Source organism: Botryllus schlosseri, chromosome 11, assembly GCF_051294905.1.
Source record: "Botryllus schlosseri isolate E-star chromosome 11, Bs_hap1, whole genome shotgun sequence".
In the NCBI taxonomy this organism is placed as follows: domain Eukaryota; kingdom Metazoa; phylum Chordata; class Ascidiacea; order Stolidobranchia; family Styelidae; genus Botryllus; species Botryllus schlosseri.
Window position 1 is genome coordinate 9,729,803 of NC_137246.1, and position 25,977 is coordinate 9,755,779.

A 25,977-nucleotide genomic window follows, 5' to 3' on the forward strand; every position below is an offset into this window, starting at 1 on the left:
TGGTTGTGAACCCGAGGGTCGCGACCCCTGAATCGTTTGCCTTTATCATATATAGGTTCGGGTGAAAGCGCTGGCCCTTGTTTTAGTAATCACTAGGGCAACTTTTTGACACTTTTCTTACGGTTTGAGACAGCTTCCTAAATTTTCAGAAGTTATGCAGTAAGGCAGAGGTCGGGAACCTTTTTTTCCGAAGAGCCATATTGGCCCTATTTTTACCATTTCAACTCCCAAAGAGCTTTACAAATAAATCAACTGTTACGTCACAATTGAAAATTCATGGCGTTATGGTATCACTGATATCATACTACTATCTACGGGATTCGTCGTATGCGTACATTTCCTCTGTAAAAACTCGTACTCATGCTGGTTGCCATATTTGAGAATGCGAAGCTTGATTTAAATAGATCTTCTGCATGCTACATCTTTTTTTATCGAGTTACAGTGATAACCATATGATATTTTTCGAAGCTTAAGACAATTAACATTTCCAAGACGTAGATAACGGCAAAAGTGCGAATCTACTATTTACACGCTTTTTACAGTTTATGCATGTTTTTGTGTTGCATGGTATTGCTGATGTCTCTGGGAGTCTTGGTTAATAACGGTGAGGTTACATGCTTCATTGAAAATTTGAGACTTTAACCAGTTATACGTTATGTTCGTGGTGATGCTCTTTCTAAATGCGAGAACCAATGATCACATGCGTAGGTGGAGTCAAACATGGTCACCGCAATATATACCCACAGTAAAGTGTGATACATCAGTTTTGTGGGGTGAGGGGTGACAAGTGACGCCATACCTCACCTGTCGTCAGATGAGTGAATAAAAATTGAGAAACCTTAAATTACTATTGGTGTTCCGATTAATGTTCATCAATGACTAGATTTTGGATATTTTAAATCCCAAAATCACGCAATTTGCATATTGATTGTTCGCAAATAATGCGTGAGACGAGAGGTAAAGGTCAGGCGGCCCAAGCCTCACCATTGATAACGCAATTCATCGTAAATGGCTGAGAATTTATCATAACTTAAATTAGGGTTGCATTTAAAACAAACGGTTGTTTAAAACACTCTGTTTAAAACATGTTTTGAACAGTGTTTTAAACAAAGGCCTTTTGAAAAAATGTTTTTTTTTCAAGTTGTAAAATCATGCCATAATTGTGTAAATACTTTCCGAAAACGTGTTGTATGAGCCTACCGACAATTATCACCCGAGCCGACGTATACGATATGCGATAGTTGGAATCCTCAAAATAGTCCGTTTGACAGTCATAGTACGTAGATATTTCGCCAAAGACGCTATATATACCCCATATATTCAATTGTCAATGGCACTCCACTATGACGTTAAAATTGAATATCGGTGACGTCGTGGCTTTAAAAAAATAACAATGTTTGAAACAAAGGCCTTGTTTAAACATGTTTATATTCAATTGATTTTTGTTATAAATGGAACCCCAACTGATATTAATCGATTGTAACTGTCGCACTGATTCCGTTCCGTAAATCTAAATATTGATCGACTTCTCGATTCTAAAAGTACTCGGCGGTAACTTATAACTTTGCTCTCGACGCCTTCATTTTATCGTCGATACCACAAAGCTACATACCAATCCAGAACGTGGATAGAGAGAGAGATATGATATTCTTTTTCGCCTGCACCATCGAGATGCTTTGACGACGGAGTTGCGATACGGCCCCATGAGGTCATCTAGTCTGCGCCCCCGTTTTTTTTTCTCCTCCATGCTATCCGTGATTGCTGAGCGCCTAGCAGGATAGCTGCGGATACCAATTTTCGAGTCTTTGGTATGACCCGGCCGGGGATCGAACCCACGATCTACCGCTCGAGAAGCCGGACGCATAACCATTACACTATCTCGCTGGATAGCTATGGTGTTGTTTGTCATTGTGAATGTCACTTCCAAGGCAGCTCATTTCTCATTGTAGATCGGGAAGACAAAGTGTATTTGAAATATGCATTGTCATACAGGCGTCGCCGTGTCTGCTATTCTCTGTGATCGATCAACGTATCGTGCAATCCAAGATTTCGATTCGGGTACATTGAATTCGCGAGTGATATAGGTAGCCGGCGCGACAGCAACTCAAATTTGAGGAACATTTGAAAAGGAGGGTTCCAGCCCCTATTCCTGAATATGGCATTGTCTCTACTTCTCAAAGACATGTTTATACTACCACGAGAATAAATATTCTAACCGGGCTGAAAATTTACTAAGAGCTTGCGGCACTTCTTCGATAGTGGGCAGACATCGTTAACAATAGTAAACGGCAAAATAAATTATTTTCGGGTTAGGATAATGCACGTTAGGTTTGGGGATTAGAGGTGTGGGTGATATTAGGGTTGGGCGTGCGGGGTATTAGGGTTGAGGTTACGGATATTAGGTTTGATTGTGAGGGTTTTTAGGGTTGGGTTGGCGAATATTAGGGTTGGAAGCTGGTTAGGGTTATGACTGAGGTTAGGGCAGGGGCCGGCAACCCTTTGTGTGCAGCGTGCCAAAATGTCAAAAATGTCACATTTTTACCAGCTTGCGTGCCAAACATTCAATTTAATAATATTTAACGTTTCATCCTCATCGCCGATCCCGCTGTATACACAGCGCCTTGGAAAAGCCTAGATGAACAGAGAGCTGAACTCTGGAAAGATGGTAGCAAATGACCAGAAAAAAGACCGCAAAGACATTGATCTTAATGCAATTTCCGTGCTGGGTGCAAATGACCCAAGTAGTTAGAAGCGCCAATTATGTGAATAAAATAAAACAAACAGACATTTACCGTTTCAAGCAAGGAATCCCACCAACCGTTTTTCTGCAGCTGGCAATGGCATCCGTTACGCCAGTGATTTTTAAATTTTATCAGTCGTGAAGGGAATGAATTTTGGTCGCTACCGCACCCGACCAATCGCTTACATGTACTTAATATTTACATAATTTATTTTCATTCGCGCCATGATAGATCTTCTGCGTTCTTGGAGGACGCCCAAATGTCCTCTTTTTTGAGAATTTGTTATCTTTTTTGAAGAGTTTGGTTAAATTTATGTTGAAATTCAACTGAGATATAGGCAATCAGTACTCAAGTGACGGTCCGGCGGAAATAATTTATTTTGCCATTTATAACTTTTGACGAAGTTTGCCCACTAATGATATGTCCAGTAAAAAGTTCGTGACATGAAAATCAAAAGGTTGCATGAAAGATCGAAAAAGCTACAGAAATTTGCATGAAAAAACGGAGAAAAGTTGCAATATAAGATCCTAACAGCTTAAAAACAATACTGGAGGCGTCGGGAACCTATGGCACGCGAGCCATACAGCGCTCTTTAGTGTATAACAGTGGTTCTTGACCTTTTTTCTTCCAGCGCCCCCTTTCAAAAATTATCGTGCTCCAGCGCCCCCCCCCCCAACTTCATATTATAAGGAATGTAATAAAGACAATGAGTAAGAGGGAGGGCCGTAACAGCACTTCGTCAACCCCCCTAAAACGATTGCCTTGCGCACCCATAGCGTGATAAACCGAATTTCTGAGGGCTTCGCCCCCACGAACCCCATATCGTGATTTTGATGGTCAGCAAAGTTTGTGTGGCCTGGTCGCCCTAGGTATCAAAATTTTCTATAATGCATGAATGAATAGGTGGTAATTACATATATAAGTCGCTATAAACTTTTTATCCTCTCCGCCCACGTAATCAGATTTACCAGTAGCACTGAGTGAGCTGTTTTATAGGAAAATAAAGGGCACGTAATTAATATTTAAACATATTCAGGGTGCCCGCACGACAATTATTCGTCACCAGGGCCGTAACAGCACTTCGTCAGCCCCCCCCCCCCCAAACAAAAAACGTTGGTCCTGGGCCCCCATCGGGTGATAAACCAAACTTCCGGGGGACTTCGCCCCCAGACCCCCATTAGGGTGTCCGCTATTTGCTGATAGCCTATTAGGTATCTACATTGGGTGTCCATTTACTGAGGCAGCTATTCTCGCCTAGTCGCGCGAAGTGCGAAAAATTTCACTAATTAATGATTGAATTGGTCAATATCATCGGGAATTGCATGTAATTTGAGATCAATTTTTATCCTCTCTCTGCTCACGTAAACACATTGACCGGTAGAGCTGAGTGAGGTGCAATGTTCCCTCTAAGCTGCGCACGCGCGCACTGCTGACACGGTCTCTGCGCACAGAAAATCTACGTTGCGCACAACAAATCCGGAGTTATTACCTTTTTTTTTAGTCGTTACGCACTGTTGTCCAATGGTCAGCGCAGTGAGTTGTTGAGTGTGCGCAGACTCATCAAAACTTAAAGCGAATATTGTGAGGTTTCTTGGAAACTGTAGGGCCCGTTACTAATAATTAAATAATATTCGGGCGGGCGAACCCGTTGGTATGACTTCGTTGCATGATGTTATTTCGTGACCCCCTGTCTGCAATATCAAAAAATATAGAATCGCTCAACGGGGATATCGCCCAACAGGAATATCCCTGTCGCCCAATCCTACTAAACTAAAAGACGCACACGATTTCAGAATGGCATTTCTTCACTGACATATAATTTTTCCCTGCCAGATGGAATTCGTCTTCTGGGGTTCAGATTGCCAAGACAGGAACATTCGGTGTCAGTCATTTAGGCGCCCATGGACAATTAAACCTATATCTATTTTGAAGGCGTTTTCGGTGTTAATTTGCTCTGAATACTCATTAAGGATATGTCCTATCACCACATCATCTACTGCGAAGCCATTTTTCTCCAGCGCCCCCCATACCGCCCCCCTGAGCACAACGCCCCCCATATCGCCCCCTGAGCGTTTCCGCCCCCCTTCAAAATCGCCAGCGCCCCCTGGGGGGCGCTGGGGGCAAGGTTAAGAACCACTGGTGTATAAGATACGGTTCTTTGCCAAATATTTATTTTATACTTAATTGATCAATATTGCGGCAACTTCGGTGATTCTTCGATAGTGGGCAGACATCGTCAAAGTTCAGAAACGGCAAAATAAATTATTTTTCGCGTTGGATTGTAAATGGGTATGTTCGGGTCGAGGAAGACGGATATTAGTGTTGGAGGCGGGTTAGGGTGATGATTGGGGTCATGATATCGTGAGATTAGGGTGGGGGATATCAATGTTGGAGGTGGCCGTTGTTTAGATTTTAGAAGGTTGGGGTATCTCAACATTAGGTTCGGGAGTATTGTATTGCATTTACCATTCTACCAACCCTAATCTTAGAGTACCCTAACCCATGTCTAACCCTTTCCTCCAACCCTAATCTTATGATACTTCAACCTCAATCATTACCAGAGGTGGTCAGTAACGAAGTACTTCTAATTTTTGGAAGTACTCAAGTAGTTTTCCTCTACTTCTGGTACTTACTCAAGTAGATCTTATTTTCTCTACTTCTACTTCTACTTCGTAATCTTTTGTGATCTACTTACTTGCTTTTCGCTATTTTCAGTTTGTCAAGTAGAAGTAATTTAATCCCCCAATACGACGGATAACCTGAGGAAATTCGGGGCTGTTTTCACGGAGTACCAACATTTAATATTCACAAAAGTCAAGTAAAGCCCAGAAATTTTGTTGCGCATCGCGCACAGTAGTTAAGGAGAGACAAATATGTTTTCACGAAAGTATCAGTGTATATAATTTAGGTACCGGAGGGTCCTATGATCATCGTAGGCCCCGGTACCGGATTTCTTGGTTCCGCTAACACCGCATTGTCTCCCATGTCAAGTACTTCATCATAGTAAATATAGCCCACCATACCGTTTTAAATACCATTTTGCAATCTTGCAATTACCTATCATACCGTAATCTAGCAGCCCACGACGTGTCCTGCTAATCTGGAAAATCCGACTTTTTTGAACGTTACACCTGTTTTAGCAGATCACCTTTCAAGCTTTATGCACAAAAGACATGAAATATATTTTCCGATGTTTAGAAGTGGTATTTATATTTCACTATCAATTCCGAGTATCATACTTTGATTTCTAATTACTTTCAGTTCTTTTGTCAGCAGAAGATATATGTATACATGTTGAAGCATAAACGAAAATACAGCTACACTAACTATAAATTTTACGATTCAAAATATTTGTTATTAACGTATACTAATCGCGCAAAGTGTTGAAACCGTATCCAATAACAACTTCTCCGTATTGCTGTTCGCCTAATCTTTGGGCCATAAAATATGGGCATGCTCCATACCATGATATTCTCTAAAACGGGGTCTTTTAGTCAACAAAAGGTTAATATCGCATTTTCCTATCAATACTATAACTTGCATCTCATGATGCGACAGAATACTTATTCTGTCGAAAATTGATACCTCCTGGGATGCATCAATACGAATCAAGCTCTCTGCACCTTTCGCGCAGCTCAATTTGCAGCTTTTGACAGTCGATGCGAACGAATTAAGACTGTTTTCAAAACTACTTACTTTCTTGAGAAGATTTAAAGTCAGTCAATTCTACTTCTACTTCAAATAGTTTCACGAGGCTTAAGGAAGAAGTACTTCTACTCGTACTTGAGTAGATTTTCCGTCGCTACTTCTACTTCTACTTGAGTAGCTTTCTTGACTACTTTGACCACCTCTGATCATTACCCTAACCCACTTCCAACCCTAATATTCGCCCCCAGCCTAATAACCCCCACAATGAACCCTAATATCCGTCAATTAATCCTAATACCCCTCACTACCAACCCTCATATCTCCAAACCTGTAATCCCCAAACTTAACGTCCCTAATCCCAACGCGAAAAATAATATATTTTTCGTTTATGAATTTTGGCGATGACTGCGCAGTGCCCACTGCCCACTATTAAAGAAGCGCCAAAATTGCTCTGTTCAAGTGAAACACCACAAGTTTTCAAGTGGTACAACGCACCTTACAAACCATATCCGAAATGCAAAGAATACACATACAGCGCAGCTGAAGATAAGTTTTTTCTCTTCCAATACACTAGTCGGCGAGACAAGTACTGAACAACTATACTGAAGAGGAAATTTGGACAGCTATTACGGAACTTAATTTCAGGATGGTATGATGATGATGATGATGACATTAACATTTTGTGTGACTCGACTTTAAGCGTCTGTTCCACACATTAAGCTTTTTGACCAAAGATATATTATAAGTAGGGCGATTTTTTTTACATGTCAAAAAAAGTCAAAATAAGGTCAAAATTTTAGCGTTACAGGTCAAAAAATGTCAAAATTGTTTACAAAGACAAAATTTTTGGCAACCTGCATTTCATTTGTCTCGTAGATTTTGCACAATCGGTGAGCTTATCGTTTGACATTTTACAGCTTGTAGCCTACTTTATAGGCCTACCGTTGCAGACGGCGCATTGTCTGCTTATTGTGAATCATAAACAGTCAAATGAAACAAATAGGTTGACACGGTGTTATGCTCAACGTACCGCAATATTCTAAGTAAAGCAAGACTGCGTGGGTATTGCATGGTTCTTACAAAAAATGAGATGTACACCATTGTCAGAATGAAGCAACACGGTGTGTCACCATGCAGCAGTGTACGCACGCACAACTTCAGTGTTGTCAGCCAACAGCTGCTACAGTTGAACGTTCTTTCTCCATTCTTCTTGATGTTGTTTGTATATTCATGGTGTTTGTCGACTACCATGGTAATTTACACCAGGCCGATATTCCTTATTTTCGATTCCGTATCCACCGAGTATCTGCCGAGATGTAGCACGGTCCACTTCTAGGCTCTTTGTAAGACACCGCTTACGCGGATAAGATGGCGAGGAGGATCCTAGATAAGCCTTCAACACTTGGGTAGGAATTCTGGAGTCGACCTCGGTCGGACTAGAACTCACAGGCCATTGGTGTTGTAGCTGTGGATTATCCCACTACGCTATATCTCGCCACGTCTCAATCCTTGGCAAGCAACTTATAGTAAAGACAGACACTTTTTACCCGAGAATCAAGGATATCTAGAACTAGATATCTAGATATCCCTGCCGAGAATGCAGGAAAGTATCTTTCGTTGTACTACAACAAATTTTAATTATTTTCACCATAGTACGTCATGTACTGGAATTCATCATAGGGCCAGATTTTGTTAAAATAATATTTTGTTATGTAAAAATTTGTTAGTTTTTGAGTCAAAAAAGTTTTTTCAGGGAAAACTACTTCGTAAGGACATACAGTTCAAACCAGAAATGATGATAAGTAGTACAATTCTAACATTTTTGGGAAAACACCTAATTTGCATACGTTAGGTCAAAATTTAGTCAAAATTTAGTTTTTTAAGGTCGAATAATGTCAACTTTCGTTTTTTAGGTAAAAAAAATCGCCCTAATTATAAGCATCAGTAAGTTGCTAGTGAACATAGGCCTTCACGCCTTGCAGCATTTGTGGGCAAATGAGGATTATCTGCATCCAATATTGATAAGCTCATGATGGTAAAATTTCATGGTATAGCTTCTATTACTTCTTGATATTTATTGAATAACATGGTTAAATTGTTTTATATGTTCATTGCCTAATGATCTCTGTCCTTTTTCATTTGCTTTTGATCAGGGATCCCACTTTCATTCGGACATTTAATTAGTAGCATTACCTCTTCGCGTTTACCTTCCTATAATTAAAATTCAATTTTTGTTCTATTTGTTTTTGTTCATTCCAGAGATACAATTTGTGATCTTCTAGTGCAGTATATGAGCTCAGATGTACAACTGATATTTTGCGACATCATTATTCGATGAGGATTTTGCGGAATCTAGGACGAGATTTTCGAATATAGTCGGATAGTTGGATGAGATTCTTCGGATTCGGACGGATAGTTCGGCAGACAATAAAACTGTCGGACGGATTCGGATTGTCAAAAATCAACATCCGCTTATCACTGAGGTGAGGCACACACGAATCTGCCTCATTCACTATTCGCTAACTATAGGATAATCGCAACAATCGAAACGCGCTATCATTTTCGGAAACCGACATTGTTGTTTGAATCGAGGAGTTGCGACTACGGCCAATTCGTAATGTAGAGCAAATGCATTCCCTTACTGATGTAGCTGTTATGTATTATCCATCCACGCCTACCTTAAATCGTGGTGTTTAATAACTACTTACATTGACTGCGTTATTGTTGTTTGTGCCATTTAGGATGTTTTGCGACTGCGATGGTGATTCACCGCGATGCGATGGTCCGGATCATTGGTTCTCAACCGCTGGTCCACGGACCGGTGCAGGTCCACGTCGACCTTTCTGCCGGTCCGCCAGGTATTTTAAAATTTTAAAGCCTAATTTCAAGATGCAAAATGTTGAAGGCTGGTCAATTGAAGATATAAATAAGACATCAACATCAACATATTCAGAACTTCGTGAGGTAAGATTAGGCCTGGAAAACGTGTTCCATATAACTTGCAGTTCAAGCAATCTCCTTTTACGACCTGCTAGCGACAAGTAAGAAGTACGAACTGACTCGCTAAGGTAACACCACAAGGTGCTTGGTACAATGTGGGGAACAAGTACCCGCGAGTCACAAGTCAATTCGAGTCATTGCACAACCTGACTCGAGTCAACTCAGTCAAGTCAAATCTCTCGGTTTTCGGAGGTGACTCGAGATAAGTCAAGTCATCTAAAAAAGTTTACTCGAGTCATCCCAACACCGACTTGGTCCGACTCCGAAACGCTTCTTCTCTAATTGTCGAAGAGAAGAATTTTATTCGAGTTGGCGTAATCGGTTAATCCATGGCCTTCATCGCGAAAGATTGTACAATTGTCTCTCAGCGTTATATCGTTACTCGCGTGTTTTATTAGCAATTCTACGTATGCGTGAGCAATACAACGCCTTGTTGAATGTATAAGTAACTTTATAATCATTATTTTATTGAGAATAAATGACGAATCACTCTTTGTTTCAAACAGCTAGAAAAATGTAATGACTTTGAATCATCCCTATACAAATTAAATTCGACTTGAATTATGACTTGTGACTTGACTCGTGACTTGACTTGACTTGACTCGAGTCACCTTCAAAAATCGAGTGACCTGACTTGACTCGAGTCCAATGTTCTCTCTGCGCTGCGCACGTGTGCAATTGCGCAGTGCTAACACGGTCTCTGTGCATAGAAAATCCGAGCTGCGCACAAGAAATCCGTTGTGATCATCTTTTTTTAGTAGTTACGCACTGTTGTCCAAGCGACCACGCAGTGAGTCGGTGAGTGCGTGCAGACTCGTCAAAAATTAGAGGAAACATTGCTCGAGTCCACTTCGAAAATCATTTGACTTGGCTTGAGCCGAGTCAAAATGTGCAATGACTCGAAATGACTTGTGACTCGAAGGTAGTGATCCCAACACTGCTCTCTAGTACCATACGTATGGTAGTATGATTCATACTACCATACGTATCATACTTTATATTTTGTGTTGATTTCGATTTTGAAGGTACACCGGTCCGCCAAATATTTTTTGAAATTTTACCGGTCCGCGAGATGAAAAAGGTTGAGAACCACTCGTCTAGATAGCCTGCGTGTAAATATGACTAATGTGATAAGAAACAAACAGGTCGCCAACTCATTCAGCTAACCTTTTAGGTTTGATATATTTGCGAATCTGATTCCAAAGAAATCTGCATTCCAATCATGCATCTGATCCTGATTATTCACAGTCTGGATGATGTTTCAACCATTTAAGTTTGATGTTAGGGAGTGACATATTCAGATTTGCTGATCAAGTGTACATTTAAATCTTGTAAAAAATAGATTGGGCCAGCAAAGGATGATAAAGAATATAAAACCGAAATTTATTTTCGTTTATCATTTCATCCTTTTCGTTCAGCAATCCGTATTAAAGAACTGAATATTTCACTAAAGGAAAAAGAAATTGGAACATGTGTTGTAGGATTGCAACGGCTACGGGTGCAGAGAAAAGTCTCTGACCTACCCGCTTTCTCATATTGCTTGTTGTTATTCATATCATTGCAATTGAATAGTATATTCATAAGGGATGTTAAAAAATCACCTCTTTCCTCAAATGGTACTGGATACTTAATAAATTTGTTAGGTTACCTAATTTAAGCCTACACACCAAATCTGGTTCAATTCCAGCCAGTAGCCACATTGCCACAGGAGAAGAAAGTTTATATTTATTATATAAAAATAAATTATAAAAAATTTCAAAATTTTCTGTTCACCCCGTGAAAGGGTTAGGACGTTATGTTGTCTATAGAATCGATGTTCACCAAATTTGGCTCAATTCAAACCAATGGAAGCGGAGTTATTGCCGTCGAAAAAGGCTATGATATAACACTATCAAGTATTGACGCCGCGCACTCATTCGTGTGTTGAGCGCCGTCGAGATAGGACGTCTTATCGTGATCTCGTATAGTGACTCGCCTATAATTAACGACTAGCCGCGTAGTCGACAGTCGCGTAGCAGTAGGCTTATATCAGCTGAAGCGTTCTGTAGTTCTGTATACAATAGCTGTATCGCATACTTGTGTGATATAAAACAGTCAATTTATGTCAGGTAGTGGCGGGGCGCAGAAGCGCTCCGCAGATTCAGAACTTCCTGGGCCTTCCTCGAAGGAGGTAGCGACGGGGAATTCTGCAAGATTTGGTATTGATGAGTCAGTGATTATGAAAGGTGTAAAAAGCGCATTCGGCAATACAATCCGTTGACTATAAATAAATCGTTATACGCAGTTCTAGGCGGTAATTACAAGGATGTGAAAGTCCTTCCTTCTGGGGATATCTGTGTAAAATGTGCGAATAGTGACCAAGTTTCTAAGTTACTGTCCTGCACCGATCTCGGATCGAGCACAAATCCGATAGAGGTGCGAACGGAATTATACAATACCAGACCAGTAGAAGTGAAGGGAGTTATTACAAACGTGCCACTAGAAATGTCGGATGAGGAGATATTGCATTCGTTGGCAAACCAACATGTTACGTTCGCGCGTATATTCTCATATCGCGCTGATGGAGAAACTATACGGGGTAAATCAGTGCTTTTGTGCTTCGCGTCGACAATCTTGCCAACCGTGGTTAAGATAGGATTCGTACGACTTAGGCCTCGCGTCTACAATCAACCGTCCACCAGGTGCTATAATTGCAATCGCTTCGGTCATAAATCGAAGCATTGTCGAAGCGCGCAGCGTTGCTCCAAATGCGGAGACCGCCACACCCATGACAAGTGTGACAGTAGTGTTCTCCACTGCGTTAATTGCGGCAATTCTCACTCTGCTCGATACACTGGTTGCCCAAGGTATCAACAGGAAATTAGGATTCAGAAAATAATGGCGAACTCCAAGGTAGACTAGTGGACTGCGCGGAATACGTTGCAAAACGAAGTTAGTGATCCGATAGTGCCATCTCTCAGTGAATTCCCGCCATTGCCGAAACCGAGCGCTACCGCGTATAGAATTGCGGACATTTCTCCAGAAGTGTCGAATAAAAACGCCCTACCAGGCCTACCAGATGACAACCAGTATCGCCAAACCGTATCTCGGCAACAAAGCTCATTAGTGCAGAAGACATGGGATCATATCACTATCCCAATTTCTGGTTTCTTTAATTTCATTGCCGAAGTCATGAAAAACACGCTAACAAGCTTTATAGAAAAAAAAACGAATCGACATTGAAGCAATCATAGAAAAATCAGCGGGGGAAAATCTTGGTATCTCGGTGACAAATAATCACGCATTCAATCAGAGTAACGGCAACCAAGTTAACCAACTCAATGCCATGATGACGACTCCTGAAGTCGATATCGGAGGTGCGATCGATCTGACCTTTAGTGGAGGAAATAAGATTGATAATTTAGAGTGTCTGGAGTCGCATGACAGCCAACAAACGAGCGAGTCAACAATCGAAAATGTGCCCAACTACGCGAATACCACGAATATGACTGAGGGTGGGGGTCCACTCCTCGCGAAAGACGTACAAGAGATCATTAAAAAGTCGGGTAGGAACAAAGGACGTTCTTCACAATAATACAATGGAATTGCCGCGGCATATATAGATCAATGAGCTGAAACATTTTTTAGAAAAACTAGCGGACGAGCCGCAGATAATTGCACAACAAGAGTCACACTTGGTGTCCCGTTACAAGCCGAAAATCCGGGGATATAAGCTCATTCGAAAAGACCGAGACATATATGGGGGTGGGGTCTGCTTTTTTATCAAGGAAAGGGTACAATACGAGGAAATTGAACTGACCGGATTGGACCCGATTGAAGCACAGCTTATCAAGGTTGAAGGGATCTACATCATGAACATTTACGCTCCACCAAATCGATCAATTTCTAAGGCCACTCTAGAAGCATGCATGAACTCTCCGTCTTCGAAATCAATTATTGTAGGCGATTTTAATGCGCATCATCCATTATGGGGTAGCAGCAGCACAAACAAATATGGGCGGAACCTTTACGAAGTGATCGACAGCAATGATTTCGTGATTACCAACGTCACGGCAGGCACTCGCATCAACATCGCGTCGGATTTTGGTGCCACATCTCTGTTAGACTTGTGCATTGTATCAAAGGACATCGCACTCAAAATAGAAACCGCGGTCACAGACCACTTACCAGGAAGCGATCACTTTGTCATATTCAACGCGATCAATATCCCAATCGCTATACCAGAAAACCACTATCGCTCATGGTCATTCCACAAAGCGGATTGAGACAGGTATAGGCGAAGCGCAGAACACAAATTAATGTCAGGACTTCAAAAGGGTGATAATACTATTGAACATGCGGTCCGAACAATCATACAAGCGGCCCGAGCACAGAGGTGGTCAGTAACGAAGTACTTCTACTTTTTCGAAGTACTCAAGTAGTTTTCCTCTACTTCTGGTACTTACTCAAGTAGATCTAATTTTCGCTACTTCTACTTCTACTTCGTAAATTTTTGTGATCTACTTACTTACTTTTCGCTATATTCAGTTTGTCAAGTAGAAGTAGTTTAATCCTTAAATGAGGAGGATAGCCCGAGGAATTTCGGAGCTGTTTTGACGGATTTATCAGCATTTAATTTTCATAAAAGTTGATTAAAGCCCGGAATTTTCGTCGTGCTTCGCGCGCAGTGGTTACGGAGTAACCAGTGTGATTTCATGAAAGTATCGGTGAATACAATTTAGGTAGTGGGTTTTCGTGGTTCCGTTCAAACCGCATTGTTGCCCTTCGCCCATATGAAAGCTTTCATAACAGTACATATGGCTCATCATAACGCTTGAAACTGATGTTTCGCAATCTAGTATTTACTAATCATATCGTAATCTAGCAGTCCATGGCGTGTTTTAATCTGGAAAAGTGGACTCTGACTTTTTAGTTTCAGAGCTGTTTTAGCATACCATCCTTCCAAACTTTCTGGACTGAAGACATGAAATGCATGTTCCGCTTTTAGAAGTGGTAATTATATTTCACTTTCAATTCCCAGTATCATATACTTTGAGTTCTAATTAATATCAGTTCTTTTGTCTCGATAACATACATGTTGAAGCGTAAAAGCAACTGAAGTAATGCCTTTAATTTCCGGAAATAAAGCTACACAATATGGCATTTTTACGATCCACCATATTTTTGATTAACATGTACTAATCACGCAATGTGTTTACGCCGTATCCTATAAAACTACGTATTGCTCTTCGACTAAACTACGGGCCTTATAATATGAGAAGGGCGCCATACCATGATATTTTCTAAAATGTGCTGTTGGATTAAACAGAGGATTAGTATCGCATTTCTATTTCAATACTATCATTTTCATCCCATGATGCAGACGAAAGCTTATGCTGTCGAAAATTGGATACCTCCTGGTATGCATCAATATGGATCAGGCTAGGCACCTTTCGCATAGCTCAATTTGCACCTTTTGACATTCCATGTGAACGAATTACGATCATTTTCACAACTACTTACTTACTTGAGTAGATTTAAAATCAGTAAATTCTACTTCTACTTCAAGTAGTTTTAGGTTGCCTATGGAAGAAGTACTTCTACTCGTACTTGAGTAGATTTTTTCGTCACTACTTCTACTTCTACTTGAGTAGCCTTCTTGGCTACTTTGACCACCTCTGCCCGAGCATGCATTCCTGTATCAAAACCCCACAGTAAGAGCTGTGTTCCTTGGTGGAACGAATCCTGCTCCAGAGCAGTTCGTCGCAAACGAGCGGCGTTTCTGAAAATGAAACTATCCTTTCATATCGATTCAGTGATCGCGTTCAAGAAGCAGCGTGCAGAAACAAGGAAAACAATTCAAGCTGCCAAAAAATCTCACTGGGAAGATTTCTGCTTATCACTGAATAGCAATTCTAAATTAACAAAGGTTTGGCGAACAGTACGATCAATGATGGGGACCCGCACATGGAACGTCATAAATAGCCTCAAGTCCCAAGGCATTAATTTAACAGACAACGCCGATAAGGCAAACGCGCTTGCTGGACAATTTGTGTCGGTCAGTAGCGACCAAAATCTAGATTTGCAGTTCAGGGTCAGACGACAAGAGTTCAAAAACGAATACATTGTGCCAATTATGCAAGCAGAAAATACAACAGACGACGATATCAATAAGCCTTTCACCATGAATGAGCTGGAAAGAGCATTAAATCGAGGAAAAAGTACAGCTCCAGGACCCGATGAAATTTGCTATCAGATGATAAGAAATCTTAACCAACGCAGTCGAAATTATCTGTTGGCAATCTTCAATAGATATTGGAATGATGGGCATTGCCCGGATCACTGGAGGCACGCGATAATCATCCCATTGCTAAAAGATGGTAAAACGAGGTCCGATCCAGCGTCATATCGACCCATATCGTTAACGAACACCACGTGCAAAAGTAATGGAGAGAATGATAGCGAATCGCCTGAATTGGTTTTTGGAGAGCAAAGATCTGATTAGTCCTGTGCAAAGTGGTTTCCGGGCTCGAAGATCGACAACAGACTGCATCATGACTCTTCATGATGAAATATACAAAGGAATTTGGAACAAACGCTCAACAATAGCAGTATTTCTAAACTTCCAGAAAGCGTATGACTTGGTATGGCGAGAAGGTGTCATCTATAAGCTTCACAAGCTTGGAATATCCGGCAACATCCTGAATTGGATATATTCATTTATCACCAATCGCACTTTCCAAGTACGCGTAGGACAAAGTCTATCCGATACACACATTCTAGAACAGTGGTTCTCAACCTTTTTGTCTTCGCGGACCCCTTTCGGAACGTTACGGACCCCGCGGACCCCCACCAAGTTTTACTTCAAATCGTGCAATCCTCATCTCTGATTTGTGCAATAGGCCTAAACAAGCAGGAATGGGCGACTTAATATGATACTGCAAACTACCTACTACAAGACGGACCTACGGGGCTCGTTCACTTTCGGACCAAAAACACATTTTCTCCGTCAGGCTGTAGTCAGTTTGGTCCGAAAGTGAACGAGCCCCGTCATGGTCCGGTTTCGTCAAATTCCGATTGGATTATTAGGCTTCAAGTACTTCGGATATGCGACTATCTTACCCGTCAATCTATTCGATACACACTGACATAGGTCTGTTTCATAACTGAAAGTAATTGAACTACTGTGGTGCAATTACTTGAAAGTTGGGATGTAGATGAAGCCATACGAGCAAGTCTATAGCTAGCATCGTATTATCTATCGAACATTCGTATTATTTGAATATGTGAGTGGCGGTAATAAACTTCAATATTGCTTTCAGATCTTCATTGATCGCAGTGGAATTTATAACTCCACCACTTTTCGTGTGCACCTTATCAAGAGTTAACGGCGCAGGAATGATTGCTAAATGTAGATCTGCTTCCCATCTGTCTCTGTCTCTAAAATTGACCAATCCTTATTTATGCCGGCAGGAGTAGTTTCTATACAATCTTAAATTGTCCATTAATATATAGGCTACCGCTAATTGTCCGTGTATATTATAATTTGATTTTCTGTCGTGTCTTTATTATGATTACCGGTACAGCTGATTTGCCTAGCGTTCCGTTTTATTATTGCATTGTTACGCCACACTTTGCCAATTCACCTTTCGTTTGGATCTCTTTCCATAATCTAATCATGCTTCATATTGTGCCTAATAGGCACACGAAAAGTCTTCGAGTTACTAAATTCTACTGCAATGAATCTATTCTGAAAGCAATATTAGTATTTTGTCGACTATCTGTGCATCAACTGCAAATCGTGTTAATAATAACGGATTTTGCCCAACGTTAGGACATTTTCTAAAGCGACCTTATGATTCAAATTTGATAAAGATCGATTGATTTATTCGTTTCAAAATCATCGGTGTATGACTGATTTTCCAATACGAGGGGAGGGGTGGGGTGCAGTGTAGTCTATTCCCTTACGGATAACTGGACAATGCAAAATCATCAGATTATATATACCTGTCCTAATTTTTCACAAAGACAGTCTTCAATTTGAAAAGTTCAATTTCTCGGCTTTTCAGTTTGCGCAAATATGGTTCAGCTGCGGAGAGAAATTATTGTATCAAAAGACCTTCAATCTCGATCGAACTCACCTTCAAACCAGACGTAGGCGTGTTCTACGTGGTAGAATCATAGAATTCGGTGGAAGACTGTTAATTTGCTAGTTAGTAGTTTTTTTTTTATGAAATCTGATGGTCCTATGGACATTTCATGAAGCATTATTTGGAGTGTACAAGAACTCCTTGAAGAAACAGGCTTTCCAGCGTACCAGCCAAGAATACCAGACAAGAATTCCCTCATTTTTGTCCAATGAATTATTCTGAGAAACCAAAATTGACGTATCATAGAAAGAATAGTACATTGAAGTCATACACGAAATTGTGACAAGCTTGATTGTCACTAGTAGGTTGACTTGTGACGCTCGTTACCACGCATAAGAACTCTCAGTAACTCAGTGAGTGAATCCGAGCGCTGTGTAACGTATCCGGCAAGATTATGATAAACGCTCTAAGCACCGCCGAGATCTCACCCCTTAGAGACGTTACAAATGCATGGTCTTGATAGTCGCTCTTTACAAAGTTGCCCGAAATGGCGAGGAACTTGCCATAGAGCTAGAAGCGCATATGATGTACAGCGCAGAGTATGCATGTCAATCGGGCAACATCTCGAGAAAGTGACCGGGCAACATTCGGCCAAATGATTACTGTAGGCATAGTGATAAATAGTCACAAAATGACTTTTCTTGAAAATAAGATCATACTATTCATGTAGAGCTCGGGTTGACTTCTATTGTTTCAAATCGAATTTTGCAACTGCATTTCTTGAAATATATGTGGTCGTGTCTTGAAAATTTGCGCCTTCGATTTGATATGAACGAATGCCGAAAATCCATTTGCACAAATGTATGTGGTGGCGAATGTAATAATAGCACATAACGCTTCCGACGACGCATATGGGTGTAATCGCAACAAATATGGCACCAAAATTGACAAACGCATTTTTTAATGAATATATACCGTCAAGCCTCGTCTTGTCTATCCAGGATTGTATCTTGAAGGTATCACGGAAAAAAAGGCTATGTATATCACAGGAGAGAAACGATTATTGTAAACATTTCGAAGTCGCCGTGATTGACCTTACTCATCCACCTTTTTTCCACAATTCCCAACAAAACATTTCTAAACAGCAAAATGTTTGTATCAGTAGGCTAATGGCAATTAAAATGAGTCTGCACAGTGTCGGATATTTCATCTCAGATGGCCATTCTGTTAATGTGAGCTCTGTAGTTTTACTAGTAATGAAGCGAAACTGCATGCCTCGTGATTTTCTGAATTTAAAACAAAATTAGTTTATCATTTATTTTGAGGCTTCGCGGACCCCCTGAAAATGCTTCGCGGACCCCCAGGGGTCCGCGGACCCCCGGTTGAGAACCGCTGTTCTAGAAAATGGCACTCCCCAGGCTAGTGTGCTAAGTCCGACTTTATTTAGCGTCATGATTAATGATCTCCCCACAGCAGTGAACAGCACAATGAATCTGTTTGCGGACGACACATGTTTGTGGGAAACAGGGCTGAACATTACCGCATCGGCGAAAAATATCCAAAAATCCTTGGATGAAGTGCTCAAGTAGACAACGAAATGGGGACTTCGTGTCAATGTGCAAAAATCAGCTGTAGTCATATTCTCCAAGCGTAGGAACCTACCACAAGTAAACCTTCAGATAGGAGGTACACCACTTCCAATCAATAAACAACATAAATATCTTGGAATCATCTTTGATTCGCGCCTATCCTACCGACTCCACAAGGATGCGGTCGTGGGGAAATGTATTCAGAGGATGAACATTCTGAGGTTATTAAGCGGGACATCATGGGGTGCGAGAAAACCTTTGCCTTCTAGCTGTATATAGAGCACTCATTAGATCCGTCATCGAGTATGGCTGTGAAGCTTATTTATTTTCGCCACTCTATATCATACAAGCAATACAGAAAATTCAGAACGCAGCTCTGAGAATCTGCTGTGGGGCTATGATGAGCACGCCAGTCTACGTCTTGCAGCATTCCTGCGGTGAACCACCAATTCACATAAGACAGCTTCAAGCGTGTTATAAGTATCGCAGTATTATTCTGGCAACTCCAAACCACCCCTGCATATCACTAACTCGAGAATCCTGGCACGAATTCTATTCCGAATCGCATCAGTTCATTACGTTTCATATGAAAACCAGATCCGTTTCTGTCCAAAATATTATTTTACAGTCTAGGAAACCGAGTACAGTGCCGCCTTGGGTGAATGAACAGCTTGCTGTTGATCTGAAATTGACTCGTATCACCTGCGGGGCACACCATCCTGAATACATACGTGAGGAATGTGAACATTACACTGCGACGCGCTATCGTACTCATACGAAAGTATACACCGACGGTTCGAAAACAAATACGCGCGGTGGAGCAGCATTTTGGGTCGAAGAATTGCAATATTCTCATTGGATCACGCGTAACGCCAAACAATCGATATTTTCCTCGGAATTATATGCAATTATGTTATGTTTAAATTGGGCGAGCAACGCATGTATGCCGTCCAAACAGTTAGCGATATTCTCCGACAGTCAAAGCGCATTGATGTCCATCAAAAATAATGGCAATTCGAATAGTTTAATCGAAACTATTATTTTACTCTGCAGAGACCTGGCAACAAAGGGAGTACAAGTGACGTTCATTTGGATTCCCGCTCACACAGGAATACGTGGCAATGAAAGGGCGGATGAACTCGCAAAACTCGCCGCTAGCACACCTGGATCCAACGACGAAAACGAAATCATTCTGTCACTTGCCGAAATGAAGTCGCACACCAATGGAATATGTATTGAGAAGTGGATGTCGGAATTGAACGGCATCGAGCAAGACTCTACGTACATACGTTTACACGCACCATTCTCATGCATTCCCCGTCCACGAAATTTGTCGCGAAGGGAATCGTCCATTTTATTGCGACTACAAACTGGACACTGTAAATTGAACTATCACCTCCATCGCATGAGTTGTCATGACAGTGGTCTCTGCGAAACGTGCAGCGTACCAGAAACTGTCGAACATTTCCTACTGACGTGTCCTCGATACTATCACCATAGACAATATCTAAAAAATGTAGCTGCACGTAGCAGTGTGAACTTTAATTTGGACTGTCTGTTGACTGATCCGCGTATGGTTAATCCGATCATAGAATTTGTTGTATTGTGTAGACGTATATGATTTAATTATTAGCTCCCGCGGCCTGGTGCACAAGACCCCAGTAGTCGAGCACCATACAACCCCTTATACATACATAGACGCCGCGCACTAATTAATTCATAGAAATCAGTTGAGACGAAAAATCATATTTTTGTGGGATTTGCAGTGTTATCCGTGCAAAAGAGTATCGACTGTTAGAAATTCAATATCAAAGGGTTCTACCACTGTATGACTGTAATCGATGACCATCAGGCTCCAGTTGCACAGCTTTCTTATATAAATTTGAGTGAAATATTGGATCTGGGTTTTTCAGGGTTCATTTGGCGTTCACATCTGGGTTTTTCCGAAATATCCCAGTGGCATCACTGGTCTGGTAATTATTCAGCTTTGAGCACGCAAAGGGTGGTGCGAAGCGTGTTGTGACTTGTGATTGAAAAAAGTGGAGACTTTCATTGAAGATTCCTAGGACTGATAAATGGGTTACGCATCGTAAAAGGTACGGTATTGTATAGTATTAGGTACCGTGAATAACTACGGCTGTGCACAGAACCCGGATGACTTTGGTTTCATGATTTAAATATTTCATTCGCCGCATTCTCTGTTCTATTTTGGGATATTAGTCGACTTATATAATGACCTGCGACACCGAATAATCTGCCGCGTTGCGTCGGGATAGGTGTGGTATGGATGTACGTGAATTTACAAGCTGGCTTTTAATCTGATTTACACGGACGAGAATGTAGGTAGGCGGTAAAATTACAGTCTCGGTCGTAAACGTACCGGAGAAAATGTAGATTGAATATACCAGAGGTGACTGTAACATTACAGTCCGGCGTGTGAAGTTAGATTACCGGACGGGTGTAAGTTAAATTTACACTGAGTGACGGTAATGTTGTATTCAGGGTTGCCATCGACATGGACCCAAAAATAAGGACAGTCGAAAAATTAAATTAGCATTAAAAGCGTTTGGGTACATATAGGCCTACGTTGTATTTATACGAGTCGTGGCATATAACGTTCCAGAAACAACCTGCTCCAACAACTCCTTGTTAACATAAAATGCTTTATGGACCTCACGACAGCTCATGTCTAAGTTCACCTTCACTCAGGGCCGAAACAGCACTTCGTAAATCCCCCCTAAAAACACGTTGGTTAGTACAATATAATTTAGATAAATTTATCAATGATTTACAGTGTTGGTATCGAGTCACTGCCTTAGAGTCACGAGTTATCTCGAGTCATTGCAGATTTTGACTCGAGTCAAGTCAAGTCAATCGATTTTCAAAGGTGACTCGAGTCAAGTCAGGTCAAGTCACGAGTCAAGTCACAATTCGAGTCAAATTGAATTTTTGAAGTTTGAGTGATGATTCAAAGTCATTACATTTTGCTAGCTGTGTGAAGGACTGAATAATTGATTATTTATCTTGAATCAAATAACGCATATCTAGGTAAATATACATGCAAAAAGACGTTGTATCCTTCACGTACACGTAGAACTGCTAATAAAATACGTTAGTAACTGTGCAGCTCCATGCTACAGTCAGTTAATATCATCCAAAATATAGGAAGATATACGAAGCTTCGAGAAGTTGAAACAAAATGATATAGTACAATAGACTACATCACTACACCCATCTACACATCCGTGAGAATATTAACGCACAAACTTTGTTTGTTCGATTTAAATCATGCTAGAGGGTTGGTAAATGTGAGCACTGCGCAACGTAGGCCTAATCATTGAGCCGTTTAAAAAACAGAGGCACATTGCTATGTAGCTTAATCTTCTACTAGTACTACTACTACGACTGTACGATAGCGTATGCTGTGATCGTTTAGTTTGCGGCCAGTTTATTTGTGATCTAAAAATGGAGGATCAGTGTAACGTACAATCGGTAAATGACTGGTTGCTCTAACAAGGGGCAACGGCGAATCTCGAAAAATCCGAACATACACAAGATACAGTGATTTATTCGACACCGTTTACTTGATGACTTGAAATTGACTCGTAAATTTTGCTCCGAGTCACGAGTCAATGCACATTTTTGAAGCCCCGAGTAAAGTAAAGTCATTTTTCCAAAGTGATTCGAGTCAAGTCAAGTCATACGAAAAAGTCGACTTGAGTCTGACTCGAGTCAAGTCATGACTCGGGTCATCCCAACACTGATGATTTATAGCTTTACTTTTTAACCCAAGTGTCGACGTCTTTTTTCAGTACGCAATAAATGCTGCCGTCCCTACAGCTTATTCTGCTTTAAACTAACCAGCAGAAACCTGGCACTGCTTTTTACTGCTAAGATGACGTCCGCTGTGTTAGGTTGGGTACAGCTGAAACTTCTACACCACTCACTGCCCTAGCTAAGCTATTGCACCACTTCGAAGTCAAATCAAGTGGTGCGTACGCCACAGGAGTTCCTTTCATTCATGATGTCATAACATCTCGACGCAAGAGCATAATTTTAGAATATTATGCAACACATATACCAGAGAGAAATAATCGAAGTTCTGTAGTTGCTGGAAATAAGACAAAATAAGGACGCAAGTCGAAAATAAGGACATTTCTTAGAAATAAGGACAGTCGAGTTTTCTAAGACGTGACCCTTCAAAACAAGGACAAATCTTAGAAATAAGGACGGTATGGCAACCCTGGTTATATTACTGCCAAGTGATTGGCCACCCTGCTGCCAGACATTTCGCGGTAAATCGAGGTTAATTTTTTTACAGTTATAGCATGGTTCATGTGCGCAATTCCAAGTCGCATGTAAGCATTTATATGACAGTTTCATGGGAGCAAATAGATCTCGGCAAAATGTTTGAAATGATACTATCTATCACATTCTGAGTTGCTTTCCTATAATTGCATGAAGCGGCAATGCATTATCGGATATTACTATCCGTATCGCTCATCTTCTTATACGGGCCTTGTAATACGATGGAGGAAGCCATAAAGCCACACTTCCTGAAGGGGCGTTTGGGCGGAAAAGAGGTACAGAACCACTGTTTGCAGCAAAGCTATCATTTGCATCATATCATGCGGTTGAAATTGCATATCTCCTGCATCTACGTATACTTGAGTCGATTTCAGAAGACAAAAAATTCTACTTCTACTTAAAGTAGTTTCGGGATGGTTCCAAAAGGACTACTTCTAATCGAACTTGAGTATAATTCTGCTACCTCCACTACTCGAGTGGCCATCTTGACTACTTTGACCACCTCTAGTCACAGCGACTGCATCAGGTGTCTCTCCAGCCATTCCACGTATCTAACAGATCCATGATTTCACAAAGAATAGACAAGTTTCTACGCTGCCCTAGAACAGAGTTCCCTATTTCCCTATTTCGAATGCGGGCCGCATTATACTTTGGTAAGGTACCGCTGGCCACTTCCGTATCAATTCATAAAACACTCAGGGCAATTTTTAGGTAAGTGCGTTTAGTCCAGTGCTTACCAACCTTTTTCAGTTCTCGAGCTACTTTCCATCCAGGTTTCATTGTGTGTAATGCATTTGTGTGTGAGATGTATTTTGCAACCAACAATGAGATATGAGCTTATGACCAAACGACTGAGAACGTCACCTCAACGCGCAGTCTATCGTGTGAGTACCTAGGTGAACTAAATGCCGACTAGTGGCTTCCCGCGTCAATTCGGGAATGCGAGCATATCAAGCATACAAGAACTAGAAGCGTGACAGATGACTACAAACGCGGAAGCCAGTATATGGCTTTTACGTTGAACACGAAGTGGTTCTGAGTATAGCTTTTGTCACGCCAATTATTGGCTCATTATAACGACAAATCGGGCATTATTTGCTGCATTTCCCGTTCAACGTTCCTAAAGCCTCTGAAGGAAGGAAATAATTCCAATTCTCAAGCATACACAGTAACACATCGCCAAATTTCGCGCTTCAATCAAAATGACTGTCACGAAACTCTGGTTCATGAATGATTGTGAGCACGTAAATGTGGCTTACAGTGATTACACTGGTCTACACATATATTTGGGCAGACAAAGTAAGAGTGGTTTTGGGGGTTCTGAAGGGCACTGATTCCAAATTTGGCCTTAGTTTTTTCAAATTGGCTCTTGTTGTGGAGATAACTCATGGGGCTATTTTCACCAAAATCTCCCATTTTCGTGGTAGTGACTAGATAAAAAAAAAACGGCTCAGTCGTAATATAAAGTTTAGAAATTCAATCTACTTGTTATTTTTACACACAAAAGACTATTTTAAATCAAAATACAGCAACAGCACTATATTTAGGGGCAATAGATTTATGATAGTTACAGACTTTCACGGATATCATGTGCATGCATAAATAAACTCCAGTCATGTAAATAAATATTTACCTAGATACTCAAATAACGTGGCATTAATTCAATCAGTTTTACGTTAACCACCTATTGTAAAGTTGAAATAATCAGTTGGAATGCAATATTATTGATATATTTTTTATCGAAATTGTTTTTTTGAACGATTTTCGCCAGTAAGCTATTTAGTGCAGTTTCTCGAAAGGTTCCGGCAATGGTCTGACATAATATGTTCAATGGTTCATCTCATCTGGCCCTCATCTTTTGTTGTTCTGCTGTCTTGGTAGAACCTCTCCCCTTGCTAATCAACAAGATGATCGGGAAATGTTTCAAGATCACTGAGCAGGAAGTGAACTTTTATGCTTATGTTTGGTCCAAGTCATCGATATGCAGATACGAATTTTCGGACCAACTGGGTGCTTTGTGAGCATCTAAAAAGTTTTATTTATTACATCTTAGGAGAAATTACATGCTGTGAACCCCTTCCTAAAGTGAAATTGGAATCTTTCATCGGTATTCGAATATTCCAGATACCAGATTTAAGATTCTTGTTTGATAGGGTTACTATGTATCAGTGTTGGGATGACTCGAGTCATGACTTGACTCGAGTCAGACTCGAGTCAGTTTTTTCGTATGACTTGACTTGACTCGAGTCTCTTTGCTAAAATGACCTGACTTGACTTGACTCGGCGTATCAGACATGCGGACTGACTCGTGACTCGGAGCAGAATTCACGAGTCAATTTCAAGTCATCAAGTAATCGGTGTCGATAAAAATCACTATCTTGCATATGTTCGCGAAACGCTGATGTAAGTGTAACCCGTGAGAGCGACCAATCATTGAACGATCGTGCGTTTTACTGAGCCTCCATTGTTTTCTCACAAATAAATTGACCACAAACGAAGTGATCGAAGCTTACAGCTTACGTTGCCGTAAACTAGTGGTAAAGTATTTTAATAGAAAATATCCGTTTCTGTTCTCAGTTCTTACTTTAACCAAACCTCTTGTTTTATTGAATTTGAATATAG

At 40.9% G+C, this 25,977-nt stretch overlaps 2 long non-coding RNA genes across 2 annotated transcripts in view; both read left to right on the plus strand.

Moving 5' to 3' along the window:
* The window catches only part of LOC145451092 (uncharacterized), a 262,756-nt gene that overhangs the window by 226,462 nt on the left and 10,317 nt on the right, over positions 1-25,977 (plus strand). The window lies entirely within an intron of this gene.
* LOC145450491 (uncharacterized) lies at positions 18,860-20,592 on the plus strand. The gene is made up of 2 exons (XR_013918499.1): positions 18,860-19,862; positions 20,101-20,592. It is a non-coding gene; the product is annotated as an uncharacterized LOC145450491 (long non-coding RNA).